The 23,066-nt window shown below is 32.4% G+C and overlaps 1 protein-coding gene across 5 annotated transcripts in view; it reads right to left on the bottom strand.

Moving 5' to 3' along the window:
* Nucleotides 1-23,066, bottom strand: part of LOC126879652 (thioredoxin domain-containing protein 11) — a 216,469-nt gene that overhangs the window by 177,026 nt on the left and 16,377 nt on the right. The window lies entirely within an intron of this gene.

The raw sequence follows: 23,066 nt of genomic DNA on the forward strand, positions 1-23,066 counted from the left end.
ACTGACGTGGTGCATACAAAATTTTATCGTTAACATAATTTGATTCGAAATCAACTTGGAATTTGAATTCCGATGATTCGCCGGTTAAAGCTGACAACGTAAGAGTTTGGGCTCTGTAATTATTTAAAAATAATATAAAATTTATAAAATAAATTGAATATAAAAATCTGTCGTTTACTTAACTTTAAAATCTCATTATAACACTACACATTTTTTTTAATTTGATTATCTTCATTATTTCATAAAAAATTATTCATCTTTAATTTTAATAATCCCTGAATGAAAAACTGGAAAATGAAGTACTGAAAGGAACTGGAAATTTTATCTACAATTTCACTTTCTACAATAATTTGATATTGGTTTTAACACTTACTTGCAATTTACAATTTAAGAACTTTTTAAATATTAGACGTCATAATAATTTCATGACAGTGATGACAGATAACTTTTGCAAGATGGCCGCTTTCGATTTTTAATCGAGTTATCAATATTGAATAATTACTAAATCGGTAAAGTTTTAATTTATTTTATATGAATATATTTACAAAATACTACAGAATTTCACTTTTTGACATAAATTTAATTGATAATAACGCAAATTGTGTACAATATTTTTAATAATTAAAGTAAATAAATTTTAAGTTCACTCAAATTCTTGCCATTCGATTACTGCCATCGACCACTTACATTCAATCTGGGTTTTTGATTAATCGCGGCAGGTAAAGTAAAATTCTTCTTTCAGTACAATAAAGTTTTACTTTACTGCCGCAAATGAGGGCAAATGAGTAAAATACTAAATGACTTTAGTGACGGTTGGCGATAAAAAATATTTATGTCACCCTACAGGGTGGTTGATTAGTCTGGTAAAGCTCAATAGATCCGCTATAGTAATAGATAGCAATAAAAGTTAATAACAAACATTTTAGCCACCTTTGAGCTTCACATTACAAAATTAGTTAGAATGTTACAGGGTGTTCGATAACACAGTGGCAGTCCAAACTTATGTTTTGTAAAATGGAACACCCTATATTTTATTTTAAATTCGAAATCCTGTTAACTTCTCCATCACAAAAATATAAAGGTTTATGTTATACAGGGTATTTACAAAGTTATAACCAATTTTATATGAAAATCGTAACAAGTTCAACTCCCTGTATAACTAAAAATAAGCCAAACAGCAATGGCTTATTAATGCCATATTTTTTACGTATTGTCAAAATTTTCAACAATGATTGATATTGCTAATTTTTTTTTATATCAAATACAGGGTGAGTCAAAACGCAAGTACGTTATTCTCTCAGTGATTTTAAATGGATCACTCTGTATTTTATATCACTTATTGAAAAATACCATTATCGTACTTTAATTTTTAGATATCATTTCGAGATATTTTCATTTTTCAATGGACCAGTAGCGTGGCCACCCAAATTACCAGAATTTAATAAACTGGACTGATTTTTTTGGGGTTACGTTAATAATGAAGTTTATAAAATACCTCTAACAACAAGGGATGAGATGAAAAATAGAATACAAAGTGTATTTCGATGTATTAATTTACAAATGCTTCGTAGAGTATGTAGGCTCATTCAATGATCGTTTTTAGGCGTGCATAAATGTATTAGGAGGTAATTTTGAACACCTTATTTAATTAAATATTAAAAATATTTTACTAAAAGTAGCTTCTAATTTTTTCAAACATGTTTTTTTGCAAAACGTATTATTGATAAATTATTTTTCGTTCTTTATTTGTTACATTGTTACATTTACATACAAAAGTAGTGTTTAATTGTTTCAAAAATGTTGCATGTTGCGGTTGCGTTTTTTTTTTTTGTAAAATGTATTACTAATAAATTATTTTTATTTCTTTATTTGCTACATTCTTACATTGATTACCGGATTGATAATCAGTAATCGTCAACTGTCAATTCAGTCATGGTTTACTTAAAATTTAGATAAATTTAGACACCTAAAATAATTTGCTCTGAAAAATGAAAATATCTCGAAAACTAATAAATTTTTACATATGGAATGTTATATAAAAATTATACGGTAATGTTACTTTTCAATAATGATATAAAATACAGCGTGTTCCATTTAACATTACTGAGAAAATAATGTACTTGCGTTTTGACTCACCCTGTATTTGTATTTGATATAAAGAAAATTAGCAATGTCAATAATTCTTGAAAATTTTTACAATAAATAAAAAAATATGGCATTAATAAATCATTGCTGTTGTACTTATTTTTATTTATACAGGGAGTTGAACTTGTTTACGATTTTTATACAAAATTCGTTATAACTTTGTAAATACCCTGTATAACATAAAAAACCTTTATATTTTTGTGATGCAGAAGTTAACAAGCTTTCGAATATAAAATATAATATAGGGTGTTCCATTAAAAAAAGAAACATAAGTTTGGTCTGCCACTGTGTTATCGAACAACCTGTAACATTCTAACTAATTTTGTAATGTGAAGCTCAAAGTTGGCTACAATTTTTGTTATTAACTTTTATGGCTATTTATTACTATACTATTGCGCTTTACTCCACTAATCAATCACCATGTATTAAGACTAAGTGTTGTACTTATTACATAACGAAACAAAAAAGACTTAAATAATATAAGTATGTACTTAGTGATAAATGAATATTTATTTAAATTATTATTTGTCTGAAACCCTAAAAAAGAATTTGACTACATATTTTGACAATTTCATATTTTGCATATTGCGCGCATCTGGATGTTTTATTTTGTTATACTGAAGTATTTCCTAACATACAATCATATAACACAATGATTTCTGTCTTCGTTAATCAAAACAACTTAAACAATCCGTGTAATACACAAAATTTATGAGTCGATCCGATGCGTGGCTATTTCGTGCGGCCTTAATGAAATGCACACTGTAGAGAGAGTGAGACAGTTAGGTGCGTACTATGGAGCGTGTGAGACACGTATAAAATACTCTGGGATCAAGTGAAAAGAGTTTTAGACCGACAATATAGGGCTTTTCATTCACAGTCATTTGTTTCGGGCTTCTGTCATGTGTCACAAAATATTAATATATCTACGTCATACGTTATTGATATAACCAATGATACGGACCAAAGACGTATGACGTAGATATATTAAAATTATGTGAAACATGACACAAGCTCGAAACAAATGACAATCGATGAAAAGCCCTATTAATTACATACCTGGTAGTGATTCGTAAAACGGGCCATAGGAAACTCAATGTAAAATTTTAAACTCTTGAATTTCTGCTTCCCTAATTATTTTACATCAAAAGTCATGACAAAATATTTGTAGAGAATTGAAATCTGTATTAAAAACAAAAGTTAAAATTGTTCTACGATTTAAACACATTAAACAATTTTGATAAATATATTACATTTGCCACATAGTAGGTATTTGTGTAAAAGTTAGGCAACATGTTACTATTTAACTATCAGTGTGCACACTATTGACTGAATAAAACATCTTTATTATTAATATGTACTTTCTCCTCAACTGCGGGTATTCTATCAACGTTTTTGTCTTTTAAACAATAAATAATAAAATAAAAATAATGACAGTTTCAATATGGTTAATATAATATAATAACTTCATTGTGACCGAACGCAACCATTACACACATTATTGTACTATGTGTGGCCTAACGTTGGCGCGATACTCTGAAAAATGAATTACATTTTTACAAAATTTTCGTAAATTTTCATCAAAAAATGTTTAATTCGTAGAACAATTTTAACAGTTTTCAGTGCAGATTTTAACCCTCTACAAATAGTTTCTGATGTATATTGACGTAAAATAATTAGGGAAGCAGGAATTCAACAGTTTAGAATTTTACACTGAGTTTCTTATGGTCCGTTCTTCAATTCACCACCCGGTATATTAATAATATATTTTTGTATTTTCTTAATGTCAAAATTATGTCAATTAAACTGTTTTTTGCAATTTTTGAAATTTCTTGCCATTGACCCCCATTTTCATTTCATAGACCCCCAATTTATTTTTCCGCTCACGCAGACCACTTCACGAAGTACACTTCCAATGAAATAATAAAAGAGACAATAGTTAACACTGTAAATTAAAAAAAAAAGAATGTGTGTGTATTTTGTATGCACGTAAGAAGTTATACTTCTATTATATGATTTCAACGAAATTAATATACTTTAAACAGTTTATTTATATCTTATTTAAATATTAAACTAATTTATACTTACTACTTCTCAAACATTTTTATTAAAACAGTGCCAAAAATTAAAATAATAAAAGAATAAAACACACAAACACATTGAAAAATGCCACAAATGATTTCTGAACAATAATAATTGTCGGAAAAATTTTTAACTAAATACGTATTTTCTGAAAATAAAATTATATAATAAATATACTTACAATCATAAAATGCATAAAAAAATAAAAGTCTCTATTAGGGTTCGAATCCGCTTATCAGCGCAGTTAGTATTGAAATTCATTCACCTTAAACGTTCACCCACGGAGACCATGCGTCATCATGTGCGAAGATCAACTAACTAAACGGATTAAACTTTTGACAGTTCTGAATTAAATCAAATTATTTTGATTTTGAATTGAAATGATTTAGAATTGAAAAAATAATAAAATACATCAAAACATAGAGTAAGAAAATAATATATTAGGTGAATATTGATAGAAATGTTAATGGTAATCAAATTATGTACATCAAAGCATTACATACTAGGTTTTTTTGGTAGGTTCAAATAGGTAGGTACCTCTGAAATTATTTATTAGGATACTGAAACATTTACAATTATTACGTACCTGTCGCTTTTAAAAACTATTTAAAAAGTCACTACAATTATAAACTTTTTTTCTCTGCCATCACAACAATAAAAACTAATATGAATATACACAACATTAGTTTGTTTATCCAAAATCTAAATATTGAACAATTATTGACAGATGATTTTAACACCCAATCAGATCCCGTATAACGTTTATACCATACTGTCGGTGTGCGCATGCGCCCAGTAAAATCAAAATTTTTACCCTCGTGCCTAAAGAAGTATAACTTCAAAAATCTAAAATACATATCAGGAGCTTGGAGGAGTAAGGGCGAACCCGAAAAATGGTAATTTCAAAAACAGTCTCACCTTCCTCGCATACTTTTAAAGAATGCGTCTGTATATTATAACAGCATGTTTCGTCCTCCATACTCCTAAAATTTCGTAAGAAATAATATACCAATCCATTCATGTCAAAAACTGAACTGCATAATCGTCTAGAAGAGTAAGGACGAACCGACAGACTTTCGTTGCGTTTCCGTTCAAGGTTCGCCCCTTCTCCTCTGTTAACGCGCCGATGTTTCTTCTGTAGCTTAATAGCTTTAATTGGTGAGATCAGAAGAAAAAGAAACGTAGACGATGAAAATCAAATTGAATTCAATTGAAGCTTTATTTGTGAATTTTATTAAAAACACTAGAGATGTTTATTTTCATAGAATAAAAAGTATTAAACCTCTTTTTTTTATTTCATAAAAATCTTGCAAAATCCTCTTCAGTTTTTAAGATCTACCTGAAGGATTTCCATACCGTAGGAAAAGATTAGGGTGTAATTTGCATAATAGTAGAGAAACTAAATTTGTACAAAGTTTATTGTATGTTTTAATTTTTATTAGTACTTGGCGATAAACTTTCCGCTTACAAAGGCGCCTTTCATTATTCTGTTCAACGCTTCTGAGAAGAGATTGTAGTGATGAGCCGATGTACCGATAGAACGTGACACCGACAAAAACCATCTTTACAAAGTGAATATAAGGCATAAATAAGAAGGATTATTATAGTAATTTTACAAGTTAATACTTTATTATATAAATTTACTATTTTAGTTGGGAACAAGCTGTAAAATTAAAATAATAATTCCTAAGATTTACATGTTTTATTCACTTTGTAAAGATTTTTTGTCGGCATTGTAATAATACAGATTATACACAGTATCCCTCGGTAGACCGCACGCTATAGTAGAAATGCGACGATAAACCGCATAATCTAGTAGCACCACTTGTTCGCCCTTACTATTCTAACATATTTATAAACTTTAACTCAGTTTTCCCGAAACATCGTTTTTGCAGTTCGCCCTTACTCCTCCAAGCTCCTAATATTAAAAAAATAATTATATCTAAAAAATTGAATCTACCAAACCTATAAAAGATTACATAATCATATCTGTGACACCTCGTACATAGACATACAATACCTAGAATGCGCGCTTTCCCCCAGTGCGACAGAGAAAAGTGTTTGTATTTAGATCAGGCATCTATTTCTATACCAGAAATGGGGATTAAATATCAATTTAGAAAAGACAAAAACAAAATACCTCTCAATTGGCGCTAAATCAGAACAACTCGATATCGAAGACAATCAAAAAATAAATCCATGTGACTAATATAAATACCTGGGCGTCATCTTCGACCGTAGTGGAAAAGACGAACGAGAAATAGAACATCGAATCATACAAGCACGAAGAGCTATAGCATGTCTAAACGGAGTTCTATAAAGTAAAGGAATATCAAAGAAAAAAAAATGGAACATCTATGAGACAATGGTTAAAACTAGCCTACTTTATGGAGCCGAGACATGGAGAATAACCGAGAAATAAGAAAAAGGTCGAAGCCACGGAAATGGATGCCATCAGAAGATCGATGAGAATATCAAGAGCCGAAAAAATAAGGAATGAAGTAATAAAACAAGAAATGGGTGTAGAGGGCACTATAGTTGAAGATATTGAGAGAAAACAGCTCATATGGTATGGGCATGTGAGTCAAGCTATGCTGAACAAACGAAGACATAAAATATTCTTTCCGTATACCCGAGGCCGCGAGGCAGCCATGTAGTCATAATGAGACTAGCGCACTCTGAATTAATTAGAAACAATTTACCTTGCTCGTTTAGGTAAGAATCCGGCAACTTTCTACTTTTTAAAAAGTATGAAAATAATATGTAAAATAATACATGGGAAAGAAATATTCACACCTTCGTCTGTACTGCCATCTAGTGCGCCATCTGTACGCCATCTAGTGACCTCAAAGTAGAGGGATGGATAGGTTTCTTACCTAAACGAGCAAGGTAGGTTGCTTCTAACTATAATTTTTTCTATAATTATTATATATTATCTGTACCGACAATTTTAGTCTATAATATTTATCTACTTATTTATATAAGTTAATTTGTCTCGTATTTTTGTTTACTTTCTGTTTGACTATGAGCTTCTAATTCAATCTATCCATTAAATAATTTAAATTATTTAAAAAAATTTTATTTACAAGCTTAAATACAAGAAATTTATGTAAATATGTATTTTCAAATAACGAAATTTCTGAAAATCGCGTATTTTTTGGACCTAGGCTGAAAAATCGATTTTATAGTGATTGTTACTTCGGAAGTAATAAAAAGTGTAAAAATACACCAAAAAAATTGAAACAATGAATCAAGAGCGATAAAAAGTTCTAATAAAGTAATAAATTCTAGTAATAATATGAAATACAGTCAATACAATGCTATTTAAAAGCATTCATTATACCTAATTAAAAAAAAGTAAACGCGGAATGAAAGATTACATTATTACCAAGGGCCGAAAGTCCCTGAAAATAAACAAAAAGTTTCTTTAGAATGAAATATTCAAAATTAAAAATCACACTAAATTTTCTTTTTTTTTTCACTCCTGTAACTTATTAAAATAAACATTATAGAAGTTTTCAGGAGCTTTCTACCCTCGGTAATAATGTAATATTTCATTCTGCATATAAATTTTTTCAAAAATACTTATTAGTTTTCTCAGGATTCGAAAAAAATGAATGCATTTAATTAACATTGGAACAATGATTTTGTGCAGATCCCCTTAACGGACTCCTCCTCTATACAGACGGTTTTTAAAACTAAAATTATTTGGTGATATATGAACCTGTACCCTTCAGCCCTTCAGCGGACACTCCCAACACCGGACGCGGACATTTAAAATGATAATTTATTTAGATGGGAAATAAGCCACAATTAAATTAAATTTTTTTTTATTAACGTTTCGACGCCCAAATCCGATGTCGTTGTCAAAATACAAACTACTACTAGATTAAACAAAAATGTTGTTGCTTAGTAAAAAATTCTTCTAATAATTTATTTAATCTGACTCATTTATAGCCTAAGAGCTAGCGAACCCTCCGACTAACGGTCTTCCTGTAAGGCTAGAAATTTGTATAGTGATAATTCATGGCACACCAAGGCTAAAAACCATGACCTGGCAGGCATCAGCCCTGCACGTGTATCTACCAGGTGAATCGAAAAGTGCATAGTTTAGGGGTACAATAAACTTTCTCCTGTAAAGTTTTAATTTAAGTATGTGTTTGAGTAAGTCATTTAGAAGAAATGTGTACAATGACAGGCGATTCTGAAGAGCATAAGACCTTGCCAGGCGAGGGGAAGGATTAGGGGTTTTTCCTAAAATTATTTTTTTTGCATCGAACAAATTTTTTTTAGGTTTTTTGAATCATTCCAAACAGAAAAGGTCTTTAGTGATTTTTCTCATAAGTTAATAGTTTTTGTTATATAAGCGATTAAAAATGTTGAAAATTGCGAAATCGGCCATTTTTAACCCTAAATCGGACATTTATCTAAAAATTTCAATGTTGCCAAGGTACGTAGATATTCTTTAAACATTGATTGATGAAATCCCGAAGAGTTTTTTGCAATAGAATATCGAAAACCCCTCTGTTTTTTTAATTGCTAATCAAGCAAGCGCGACACTGTAGTGTGAGGACATTTGAGTTTGCATAAATTCATTATCTCGAGAATGGGCAAATTTCAAGAGAAATCCTCAGATAGGTCGATTTTTATTTTTAAATTGGGACTTTTTGGCATATATATAATACTAGTAACGTCATCCATCTGGGCGTGATGACGTAATCGATGATTTTTTAAATAAGAGTAGGGGTTGTGTGATAGCTCATTTCAAAGGTTATTTATCTCTCTATTCAGTAATATAAACATTAACATAATTATTTATACAGGGTGTACAAAAAAAAGTCTTCTATTTGTCAAATTTAATCAAAATTAATTTAATAAAAAAAAATTTTTTGTACACCCTGTATAAATAATTATGTTAATGTTTATATTACTGAATAGAGAATTAAATAACCTTTTAAATGAGTTATAACACAACCCCGACTCTCATTTAAAAAATCATCGATTACGTCATCACGCTCAGATGGATGACGTCACTAGTATTATATATAGGTATGCCAAAAGTCCTAATTTAAAAATAAAACTCGATGAGGATTTCTCTTCAAATTTGCCCATTCTCGAGATAATGAATTTATGCCAACTCAAACGTCCTCTAAGTGTCTACAGTGGCGCGCCCGCTTGATTAGCAATTAAAAAACAAAGGGGTTTCCGATATTGTATTGCAAAAAACTCTTTGGGATTTCATCAATCAATGTTTAAGGAATATTCACCTACCTTGGCAAAATTGAAATTTTTAGTTAAATGTCCGATTTCCCAATTTTCAAAAATTTTAATCGCTTATATAACAAAAACTATTAACTTAAGAGAAAAATCACTAAAGACCTTTTCTGTTTGGAATGATTCAAAAAACCTAAAAAAATTTGTTCGATGCAAAAAAAATAATTTTAGGAGAAACCCCTAATCTTTCCCCTCGCCTGGCAAGGTCTTATGCTCTTCAGAATCGCCTGTCATTGTACACATTTCTTCTAAATGACTTACTCAAACACATACTTAACCCATTAGCGCCGTGCGTTGCTTTAAAGCAACGACAGACATGCCTGTATTTGGGAGGAGCTTGAAGTCATAAAACAGTCATAAAAGAGGTGTGACCTTGCAAATTCCATCAACCATAATCGCTCACACTCGGTTATGCGTATCTATTTGCGGTGTTAAGAACTGTTTGTTAGTTTGGTGCATTTGAAGTTGAGTATAATATTAGAACGTGAAAATAATGGACATTCGATTTGAGTAAGTACCATCATTTCGATATAAATGAAACTTATTATTTATATATGTTAAATTTGTGTTGATTATACTTCTGACAAAACATATTTTAAATAATTTATATGAATTGATCAATAACTACTTGTCAGTGCCTGTTGTAACCCAGCCGTTGCCTTAAAACAACGCTAGGCGCTTGTACTACCTATATTTTAAATTTTATCATTTTTGTTCTATGAATAGACGAGGATTTTCGTTTGCTCAAGCCCTTGATATAATTTATAATGATGAACTAGGTGGCGATATTTTTGTAGAACCTCCAGATACAAATAATGTAGACACTGACGAGAATTAATATGAACCATTCGCGAAAACCGAGTTCCCAGAGGATGTCCGTTAACTCCTAAAAATGAGTTTCTGAAAAAAGATTGAGGTTATTTTGACACAGCTATTGAACGAAATGATGGACAATTATTATATGTCCGGTGGATGGATAATGCAGCAGTAACAATGATTTCATCATCCTGCGGCACTCAAGAAGTAGATCAAGTAAGAAGATTTTCTCAGAAACTCAACGGAAACATACTTGTTTCTAGACCGAAATTGATCGCCAAGTATAATACATTTATGGGAAGAACTGACCATATGGATCAGAATGTAAGTTGCTACCGGATCAGTATTCGTGGCAAAAAATGGTAATGGCCAATTTTTACGTGGATGCTCGATGTTGCATTACAAAATAGTTGGATATTGTATAATAAAACTGGCAGAGAAAAGGTATCGCAATTAGATTATATAAGAGAGATTGTAAGCACATATTTAGCGAAGTATAGTGTACTTAGTAAAGGAAGTGGAAGACCGTCGGCTTCCTTGACAGCATCTGTCGACAGCCGAGTATCAGATGACATTATTTTGGACACCATACCATCAATCATTTGATACAGTACATTCCAGATGGGAAAAAGAGAAGATGTGCGTCTAAAACATGTAAATCTATCGTTAGAACAATGTGTTTAAAATGTGATATTGGACTATGTAGGTACTTCTTGTTTTATACCGTTTCACTCTCGATAGTTAGTGTAAATTTTTATAATTAATCACATCGAATTACATTTTTTTATGAATAAATATCTATTTTTGTTTTATTGCCTACTTTACTGTATCCCAAATGCTTTAATTTTTTGGTTTATTATTTTCAACAAAAACTAGGTAGTGTAAGCGCCTAGCGTTGCTTTAAGGCAACACTTAATATCTCAGAAATGAAATATCTCAGAAAAAATATTTTATGAAGTTTTTTATTATTTAAACACAGTTCATTATTAATATTGCAAAAAATAATACAAAATCAATAATTTATTAATCTCGGCGCTAATGGGTTAAATTTAAACTTTAGGTACAGGAGAATAGTATATTGTGCAACAAGTGCAGAAAGGTACTAATTTCTCACGAGTTTGAAAAGTTGCGGTACGAGCGCAAGCGAGTGCCGCAATTCAAACGAGTGAGAAATTACCTTTCTGCACGTGTTTCACACTATACTTTTTCTACAAGCACAGTTTTTCCTAAAAATAAAAATCACAATTTCCAAACGACGATTAATTATAATAGGTACCTATGTGATAAATTTTAAACTGTATTTAATTAATACCTACTAATCAATTTAAATTCCTTATACCTAAATAAATTGCACAGAAATCAGTTAAAAAATTAATGCACTGCCTTAATTTGTTTAAATTTAAACAATTATTACACATTACTGACATTATATTTATGCAGTCACGGATTTACACAAAACCTACTTCATTCGACGTCTCTTGCACAGGTTGCTAAATCCTTATTGGTTATTTGGTAATTATAAAATGTTTAATAAGAATAAAATTGTAAAATAAAACAGTTGTAACATCCATAATTTAGTTTCTATGCTATAGTTAAATATAATAATTGTCTTATAGGTTATATATTTGTCTAAAGTTTAACCACGGATGTAAACAGAATATAATGTTACTCAGAATGCGGTAGTCCACGGATGTAAACAGAATATAACGTTACTCAGAATGAGGTAGTCAACTGTGCAGAAAAGAACTTTGCGGCACAGAAACGTCACTTTGCGGCACAGAAACGTCACTTTTCTGCACACTAATGTCAAATATCTTATACTGTGAGAAAATATCAAGTTTGCTAACATAAAACCGTGCAGAAAAGTGCACTTTGAATAGTGGTTGTAGAAAAAGTTTATTTTCCCCCTACACTATGCACTTTTCGATTCACCTGGTAGATACCCGTGCAGGGCTGATGCCTGCCAGGTCATGGTTTTTAGTCTTGGTGTGCTATGAATTCTCACTATACAAATTTCTAGCCTTACAGGAAGACCGTTAGTCGGAGGGTTCACCAGCTCTTAGGCTATTATATCAGAATATAATAGAAATATGCTTTATCGCCATGAAAAATTTTACAATTTTATCGACAAAGCTTATAAATAGTCAAAAAAACAAAACAGTAACAATCCAATTTACTAAAATTACATAAATCGTCAATATATTTAAGTAATAATAATAATAATGAAGTTAAAACAGATATAATCAATTGCAAAAATTTAAATAAATTGCAAATGCATAGTGTACCTAATAATTAATCAAAAAGGTTTAAAAGTTAAAAAGTTAAGCTGCTGCATATGACACCCAAATATATAGATAAAAAAATAATAAAAATACTACTTGTGCAAAGGGTACTGTAATTTCTTAGTTATTGACTAAAAAAATCTTCTACTGAATAATATGGTCTTTCAGACAGGTAGGCTTTTGTCAGTTTACGGAATTTGTGGAAAGATGGTGCAGATTTTAGTTGTAGGGGGGAGATGGTTGTACATTTTTTTTGCGGAATATAATATCGATTTCTTTACTAACTCCGAGGATGGGGTCGGCAAATAGACGTCAAACGTAGAATTTCTCGTGAAGTAGTCATGATTAGGTCTTGGTGGAAAGACATGTAGATGTTTACGAATTAAGCAAACAGTTTCTAAAATATACAAAGATGGAAGGGTTAAAATTCCGTGATCTTTAAAATAACTTCTGCAATGTGTTGTTCTTCTGAGGCCAAACAGATATCTTATTGCTCTTTTTTGTAATTTGAAAATAACATCGAATTGGGCAGCTGTACCAGAACCCCAAAAAGGAAGACCATAACGAAGATGTGACTCGAACAAAGAAAAATATGTTATTTTGGAAGATGCTAAATTGAGTTCATTCGAAACAGATCTTATAGCATAGCAAGCTGAAGAGAGTTTCTTCCGTAACAAATCGATATGGAGGGACCATTTAAGGTTGCTGTCTAAAAAAATACCAAGAAATTTTACAGAATCAACGGTACTAATCTGGCTGTTATTAAGAGGTAAGGGTTGAAGAGCTGCTTTATAAGACAATGCTACTGTTTTATCTACGTTAAACGAGAGTAAATTTGAGTCAGACCAGGTTTTTATTGTAAGTAGATCAGAAGTTATAGTAGCATGAAGAGTTGCAATATTTGAGTTGCTCCAAGTGATACTGGTATCATCAGCAAAAAGAAAGATTTTTCTATCGATTTTTAAATTAGTGATGTCATTAATAAAGATAAGAAAAAGTAGAGGACCCAATACTGAACCTTGAGGTACCCCACATACAATGTTTTTGAGACTAGAGTCTGTATCATTTGCTCTAACCAGTTGTTTCCTATCATCCAAGTAAGATTGGAACCAATCTAAAGAAATGCCTCGAATTCCGTAGAAATTTAGTTTTTTTATCAAAATGTTGTGATTAACACAATCAAAAGCTTTGGCGTAGTCACAAAAAACGGTGGCAGTGTGAAGATTATTGTTCAGTGCTTGATAAACCTCATGTAGTACAGAAAACATGGCATCAGTGGTGCATTTATTATTTAAAAAGCCAAACTGATTTTGTGATAAAATGTTGTTTTCAACTAGAAATGACATAAGTCGGGCTTTTATGAGTCTCTCAATAATTTTGGAGAGTACCGGTAGTAGTGCAATAGGTCTATAATTGCAGGTATTAGATATTTCACCACCCTTATGAGAGGAATAATGATGGCTGTCTTCAGGCACTCTGGAAATTTACTTTTCTCAAAAGAATCATTAATTAGTGAGATGAGGACTTCTAACACATTTTCTGGAAGATTAGAAAAAAATTTATCGATAGACCATCGGTACTACAGGAAGATTTGTTTTTGATACTATTGATTGTTTGGACCAGTTCAGATTTATCGACTGGTTTTATAAAGAATGAATTCGAGACCTTTCTTGAATTAGGGAGATAGTAAATGGGATCTTAATGTGGCAAAATAGTTGATGTAATATTTTTACTCACATTAACAAAGTAAATTCATTTAGATTTTCAGGGTCTAGAAGGGAAAATGTTTGAGCAGTGCGGGTTTTATTTCGAAGATCGTTTATTATGGACCAAGTTTCTTTTGCAACACTTTTGGAGCTTCCCAGACGGTTCTGGTAGTAGACTTTTTTAGCTGATTTTATAAGTTTAAGATAGGTTGCCCTGTACTTGGTGATATATTCAGTGATAGAGACGTTGGTAGTAAATTTCTTGATATAGAGAAGAGAACGCATAGTCTTGGAAGATATTCGGATACCTTTAGTAGTCCAGGGTTTGTGATGTTTTGGCTTAATTGCAATTAAAGGAAATGCTTTATTGAAGATACAGATAAGCTTATCTAAGAATTCACTGAAATTATTATCCACGTCCATGGCAGGAAAGCGCCACTCAGAGGTTAAGCATAAATTTTGGAATTTACGAAAGTTCCGGGTGGAAAAAATCCTGCCTAAACGTCGGGTTTTCGAGGAGGGTTTGCTGGAGATATTAAACTTCGTATAAACTGCTTCATGATCAGATAGTCCAGCATTAATAATTGTAGAGTGGACATCAAGGGGTGAGAAATCTGAGACTGTATAATCAATTATGGTAGATGAAGTTTTTGTAATCCTTGTAGGAGAATCAACGTACATTGTTAGACCATACGATTCAAATATGTTGACCAAGGATATTTGTGTAGCACAAGCAGCAGCATAATCAATGTTACAAGTCCCCGCATAAAATTTTTCTACTTTTATGGGGCAGGTCATCTAACAAATTTAGCAGGTTCTGAAAAAATAGTTCCACGGAAGAGGCAGGTGATCTATAAATGCAAATAATATAAAGATTAAGATTCTTATTGCAAACTAAGGAAAACTCAAAGGAGGCTTCACTTAACAGAAAGTCATATTTTGTTACCAAAGAAAAATCATTACTCGTAGACAGAATTAGTGTCCCCCCATAAGCTGAGCTTGGACGATCATACCTAGCAATTGTGGTGTATTTATCTACAAAAAAAAGGCTCGTTGACTTCAAGTCAGTGCTCTGTAACCGCAACTACCGGGGGAAACCCTAATTCCTCTAGGAACAAAAACAATTCATCAGTTTTGTATCTTATAGAACGAATATTAATCAGAACCATGCTAAAGTTGTTATCACTAAAACAATTTGAGGATTCTAGTCCCTCAGAACACGTCGTGATGTTTAAAAATTTCGTTTTGGAGAGGCAGCGGAATAGTAATTTTGGTGACATTCCCTTGATTTTTGCAGGTGTATAATTCTTTCAGAAGTGAGAAAGGACCTATAAGCATTAAGATCAGCTTCCACCTCATCTGGACCAATTCCATAGGCATTGTTAAAGTCTAGCAGAATTTGTCGTAGATCTTCTCTTAGTGGGAAGTCCCTCGGAAGCCAAAAAGAGTTTAACGCTTGTGTTGGTAAATCCATCGTAAAACACTGAAGCTGGTTGGTCATGTAGATAAGAAAGATGAAGTTTAATGGCTTTTAAGATATCCGGTTCCCTTAATCTGGCTAGAAGATATCGACTATTAGAGTTATTGGTTAATCGAACTCTTGGTGGGGTCAAAGGATCCAGATTTATCGATGGTTCTAAAGTATCCTTCTTAACGAAATTTATTGGCGTATGGAACGGATTCTTAGATTTACAAACTTCGATGGCTTGCTTGTCTGTACGTATGTTTGTGTTTTCTACTTCATCTTTGTTCTTGCGAGAATTGGTAATTGGATTTTCCAAGGTGACAGGGCTTCTGAGATTCTTCGGATTCTTATGTGACTGAGATGAAAGTGTTGGTTCAGAATAGGAAGATTCTATAGACCATTTAATGTTAACACCAGGTGGCCAAATTTCCTTATTAAATAATAAGTTAATAGATGTTTTAGATTTTATACCTATTTTGAACGAAGAGCCAGTTGTTGTGTCGGCATCTTTAAGGAGTGCGTAACATCTAATATATTCCTTAATGCCTAGCTTCTCTTTAATATAGTGAACCACTTGTATAGGGGTGTACGTTGGGGTCAAGTTACTAATAACTACAAAGTGACATTTATCTTCTGTACTTTTTAGCTTTTGCTCTGGACTTGGTTCTAAATGTCGGGACTCTTCAGTTTGGGTACTTGCGGTGGCATAAGATATATTTTTCTTCAATATCTCTTTTTTAGTTGGTATAGTAGATAGATTTTTAGTAAGACTGCTCATTTGATTTGAAATTTCACCGATATTTGAAGAGAGTCTTTCTAATCCCAACTTAATCTCAGTTGAATTTGTGTCTTGGATTTCAACCTTGATAGTCTCGTCTGAAGAGCCGAAAAAAACTGACGATATATTGAAAATGTCGTGTTCCATCTGCCTTAGCGATTTTAAAACCTTTTCAGGATTCAGCACGTTGTTTAGTTTGTGGATCTCGTCAATTTTTTTCGTAAGATAGTCCAGTTTACCGTCATTTTTAGTTAATAGATCATAAGTCTCGATGAAAACAGGCAAATTGTCATTTAGTTTTTTAGTAACTTGAATTAAGGCCTCAAAGTTCTCTAAAGGTATTTGATTTCTTGATAAATTTGTAATTTTGTCATTTAAATATCTCAAGCTTGGAGAGTCACATACGGTACAAAAGAATCTAAGATGAGAAGACTTTTGGTCCAATAGGGCTTTAGTGATGGTCTTGTTTAATCTCGTACATTTCATACAGAAGTTTCTTTGGCAATCTCCGTTACATCTTAACTGATTGTATTTATCCGAGTCAGAATATTGGGTAAGACAATGTTCACAAGTATACGTCATTTTCAAGGTTAATTGATTACGATGTGCAAAAATTAACTAGGTCGATGTGATGGTAGTAATAAAAAATTTGAAACACTTACAGCTAGTATTCACAACACATAAATCAAAACAAATAACAAAATGTGTAAACACAAGAAACAAATCAAAACATACATCCGTACACTTCCACTGCTGGAAAACGAATGATCAGCAATTCAGACATATATTATACATTTTAAAGTAGAAGACTTTAAAATGCTATTGCCAATATTTATGAGTTGCGTTCCTGGGACGACTTTACTGAAAGATATTTCATTCGATTACATGAAATCAACCCCAACCCAAGAATATCCGTCACAAAAATATCATAGCATGTGATCTGTCTTTAAAAAGACAACCAAATGCAACGGTGACAGTAAAATTCTCGCGTTAGAGATTCCATAGTAAATCACGAAGAAAAACCAGGAAAAACCTCGTGATACTATCCCGACATCTTAAGTCTTTGGTCTTACATTTAGTTTACTCTCAAAACTAATACCAAATTCTGACTTTAATATATGTGGTGTTTAAATTATAAATAATATTAATAATACATAGATAAGTATATAAGTAATACTAAAATATAAAATATGTACTAACTCGATATGTTATTGACTTACTAATCGTGGTATTTTCTTTCTATTGACTTCCTCTTTCAGTATGGGTAACCACATCCTTCTGCATTCTACCGAGGAATTTGCGACACAATTGGTTTCATTTAGCATAATTAGAGCCGCTTCTTTGATTTTTCTCTTTTTACTATCTGTTTTTTTCAGGACTATACTTGAATCTCTCCACTGAACTCTATGTTCGTTATCCCATGCGTGTTAACATATTTGAGATCTATCAAATTCTCTATTTTTAATATAAGACTGATGTTCACTTATTCTAACGTTTAATGGTCTTGATGTTTCACCTAAATAAAATTGTTCGCATTTACAAGGTATTTTATAAATGCAATTCTTTGTTTTTTCTTGTTCATTGTTAGGTTTAGTTTTAGACAGAATAGATCTCAATGTGTTAATTGTTTTGAATGTTGTTGAAATGTTGAATTTATTTCCTATTGTTTTAAGTTTCTCGGATAGTCCTTTTAAAAAGAGAAAAATCAAAGAAGCGGCTCTAATTATGCTAAATGAAACCAATTGTGTCGCAAATTCCTCGGTAGAATGCAGTAGGATGTGGTTACCCATACTGAAAGAGGAAGTCAATAGAAAGAAAATACGATAGTAAGTCAATAACATAACGAATTAGTACATATTTTATATTTTAGTATTACTTATATACTTATCTATATATTATTAATATTATTTATCATTTAAACACCATATATATTAAAGTCAGAATGTGGTATTAGTTTTGAGAGTAAACTAAATGTAAGACCAAATACTTACGATGTCGGGATAGTATAACGAGGTTTTTCCTGGGTTTCCCTCGTGATTTACTATGGGTTAAAATTATGTAATGGAATGCGGACAGTAAATGAAGAAATACATATTTTTTTCTAAATATTTTACAATATAAAGCTATAAAAGCAAGCCCGCGCCTCCTCTATTTTATCGTCAGCAGCGTTGTCAAATCGTACTGTTTCACTGAATCACCCTTTATTAAAGAGTTTTTAGTTATACTTGTGCAGGAAACTAGTTGTGGACTGTAGAAGATATCCGGCTCGAAGGACCAGATTTTATGTGCAGGAAATTAGTTGTGGACTGTAGAAGATATTTATTTTAACATAGGTCGAATGTTTCATTCTTTAATTACGCTACAAGTAAAAATTAGACAAAAAAGATGATTCTCAAAAATGTCTCTGTCATTAAATTATTAATATTGTTTCGGATAGCAACCCGATAGATCCATTTATCGTCGGCTGTAATCACCGCTTCACATTCTAAATGAATCCATACGGTGATGAACAGGATTGGACACTAATGAAATACTAAACATGGCCCCACGTTGAAAGGAAGCTTTCAAGACTCGGCTTCTGCTATTGGTAAGGGGCATATTTTTGATATGGACCTCTTGAATTCACCATGGGCAGTTTTGATAGTTACTACTCTTGATATACCATCACGGCCTCGATGTATTTATATATACCATCACCTTCTGCCTAGTGGCCACAGTAGCGGGTTAGTGTTCTCGTTGCGAATTAAGACTAGATCGTTGCACTTAAGAGTAGTTTTGGGTTTTAACCATTTTGGACGACTCTGTAGTTGACAAAGATAATCACGATGCCAGCCTTTCCAAAAATATTGTTGAAGTTGTTGCATATACTGAAACCTTGAAAGGCGGTTCAGCGGTATGTCGGTAACGTCAGGATCTGGTAGTGATGTAGCTGCTTTACCCATTAAAAAATGTGCAGGGGTGAGCACAGTGAGATCATCTGCATCATCGGTTATAGGACATAAGGGGCGTGAATTCAGTATTGCCTCTATTTGTGTAAGTACAGTATAATACTCTTCAAATGTAAGTAAGGCATTAGATAAAACACGTTTTAAATGAAATTTAACAGTTTTTACACCAGCTTCCCATAAGCCACCAAAGTTAGGCGAGTTGGGAGGCAGAAAATGCCATGACACTGATTCATTGTTGATTCTAGATGTGATATCTGGAGAAGCATTTTTAAGGAAACCAGCCAACTCTTTAAGTTCTGAATTGGCTCCCACAAAATTAGTTCCATTATCGGAATAAACATGTGCAGGTTTACCACGACGGGCGACAAATCGACGAAATGATGCAAGAGAAGCTTCAGTACTTAGACCTGATACTAATTCAAGGTGAATTGCCTTAACTGCGAAACAAATAAACAAGCAAATGTAACATTTGTGAGTTTTTGATCCTCTACCTTTTTTATTCAAAATATTAATTGGCCCTGCGTAATCTACTCCTGTAATATAGAAAGGGTGATGAGGCGATACACGAGAGGAAGGAAGAGGTGCCATGATAGTGGCTGCTGGTATCGGCTTAGAACGATAGCACTTAATGCATGTGTGATAGGTTTGTTTAGCTAAATTTCTTACATTTATAGGCCAATACTTTTCCCTAATGGATGATAGTAACAATTGTGGACCAGCATGCAGTAATGCTACATGCTCATGCCTAAATAATAATTTTGAAAATATATGTGAGCTAGACAAAAGTATTGGATGCTTTTTTTGAATACGTTAAGCTTGAATTTTGCAATCTTCCTCCTATTCTTAAAATATTTTTATTATCTAGAAAAGGATTCAAATTAAGAATCTTTGAAGTTTTGTCTAAAGGCTTGTTTGTCTTAAGCATATGAATGGCTTCAGAAAAAGATTCTTGTTGTGATTGTTTTATGAGTATGTCCAGAGCATTAGATAATTCAGAGGATGTTAAGCTACCAGATAGTTTGTGATTATTAGGATTACAATTATGAATAAATCGGAGGCAATATGCCATAGTATGTTTTAATCGACTAAAAGAAGAAAACCTTTCAAAGGAAATAAGTCTGTTTGCTCGAGTAGAGACTAGAGCATTAATTTGAGGTTTTAATTCTGGTATAGGACCTGGTATGCATGGTTCAGAAATAGGCCATGTATACTGTGGTTGACTTAACCAAGAAGGTCCTGACCACCAAAGGTCAGAATGAATAATTTGATTAGGATATAATCCTCTTGTCAATAAATCCGGGGGATTTTGTTTGGTGTTTATGTAAGACCATGAATTAAGATCAGTTATTTCTTGAATTTGTTTGACTATGTTGGATACAAAAGGTTTTAAGAGATGTATTGGGGTTTTAATCCAGGAGAGTACCACAGTGGAATCACTCCAAAGATGAGTAGAATCAAAGTTAATAGATATAGAAGATTTAACTTGGTTGATAAGTTTTGATAAGACTAAAGCTGCACACAGTTCTAACCTTGGTACAGTTAAAGTTTTGAGAGGTGCTACTTTAGATTTAGCAAGAAGTAAATAAACATAGATATGACCATTAGAATCAATGCATCGAATATAGATGGCTGCTCCATTAGCTGCTGTTGAAGAGTCAGAGAAGTCATGAAGCTGAATATTTGAATAATTATTTGAAATTATGCATCTTGGAATTGTTAGTACCTCTAGCATTGATAGTTCACTTACAAATTTGTCCCATTGAATCATAATGGATGTAGGTACCTCTTGGTCCCAGGATAATTTTAAAGACCACAAATGTTGAATAAGGATTTTAATGATGATGATACAAGGTGCTAAAAGACCAAGAGGATCGAATATGGTAGATATAATAGAGAGTATTGATCGTTTTGAGGTTGAGTTTACTTGATTATGACTTTTAATATGGTAATTGAGATAGTCATTAGAAGGTGACCAGTAAAGTCCAGGAGTTACTGATAAGAGATACTGCTTTCATCTGAAAAGTATACGCGATTTGATATTGAATCATATAGAGTTTTAGGATTTAAGCCAGTTAAACATTCGGGTTTGTTTGATACCCATTTGCATAATTTAAAACCTGACTGCTCCAGTAGAGATGCTACCTCATGGCATAATTTATTTACATCATCTACTGAGTCTCCACCAGATTGAAAGTCATCGACATAGAAGTCATTTAAGATAGCATTACTGGCAGACGGATATTCTGTTTTGTGATCAATAGCTACTTGTTGCAAGGCTCTTATCGCAAGGAAGCTTGCCGATGCTGTGCCATATGTAACAGTATTTAGATTATATTCAGAGAGCTCATCAGTAGTTGACTGTCTCCAAAATATTCGCTGAAAACATCTTTGATCTGGATTTATTAGAACCATGCGGTACATTTTTTCAATATCACTGCAGACAACTACTTGATGTTTTCGAAAACGAATTAGGATAGATATAAGATCATTTTGTATTTTAGGCCCCACGATCTGAAGATTGTTAATAGAAATGCCATTATCACTTGGGGCAAATCCATCAAAGACTACTCTCAGTTTAGTATTAGAACTATTTTCATTCAAGACTCCATGATGAGGTAGATAATAACATTTGTCTGCTTGGTTTTGAGGTTCGATTTTAGACATGTGTCCTAATTCCTCATAGTTTTTCATAAAATTGTCATATAAGGTTTTCAGTGGAGCATTAGATAATAGTCTGCGCTCTAGTGCATAAAATCTTTTTAAAGCTAAGGCTTTAGAATCACCAAGTAATAAAGAAGGATCCCCTTTGAAAGGAATGTTTACTACAAATCTACCTTCCTCATTCCTAGTGGTTTTAGTGAAGTATGTTTCACAGTATTCTTCTTCATTGTTTATACATTTGGTGTTGTGAAAAGGTTCTTCTATTTCCCAAAATTTTGTTAATTGAGATTGAAGATCACAAGTATTAGTTAGAAAGCATTTTGTAGGTATGTTGTTTATTATTGGAGATGGAATAGTTCCAGAAATGATCCAGCCTAAAGCTGAGTTTTGAAGAATAGGCAATTTGGGTCCTAATCGGATGCTAGCAATATGTCAATATCAGATGGTTCATAAAAACCTGGATCAGCTAAGGCTACGGCTCCACGGGCGAGAAATTGACGCTAGCAGTAGCAGTTAAATGAACTTAAGGTTCCGCGGAACGGAATGGGAGTAGCCGAACTGAACCGACTACGCACAAGTCCTGTAGTCGGTAAAGTTCGGCTATTCCTATTCCGTTCCGCGGAAGCTTAAGTTCATTTTACTGCTACTGCTAGCGTCAATTTCTCGCCCGTGGAGCCGGAGCCTCAGGAGATATTAGAAGGCAATTGAATTAATGAAGGATCAATTGGAGTACTTGGTATTTTGCTACAGATACTTGGTAACATCAAACATATTGTATGCTTAAACTCACTGCATAAAGAAGAAAATGATATAGTACATCGACATTTTACGGGAGTAGTTACTTGATTTATACCGAAAATATTAGCTTGTGTATTGTACAAAGGTATTTTAAGTTTATCACACAAATTT

The sequence above is a fragment of the Diabrotica virgifera genome, chromosome 2 (genome assembly GCF_917563875.1).
Source record: "Diabrotica virgifera virgifera chromosome 2, PGI_DIABVI_V3a".
NCBI lineage: Eukaryota > Metazoa > Arthropoda > Insecta > Coleoptera > Chrysomelidae > Diabrotica > Diabrotica virgifera.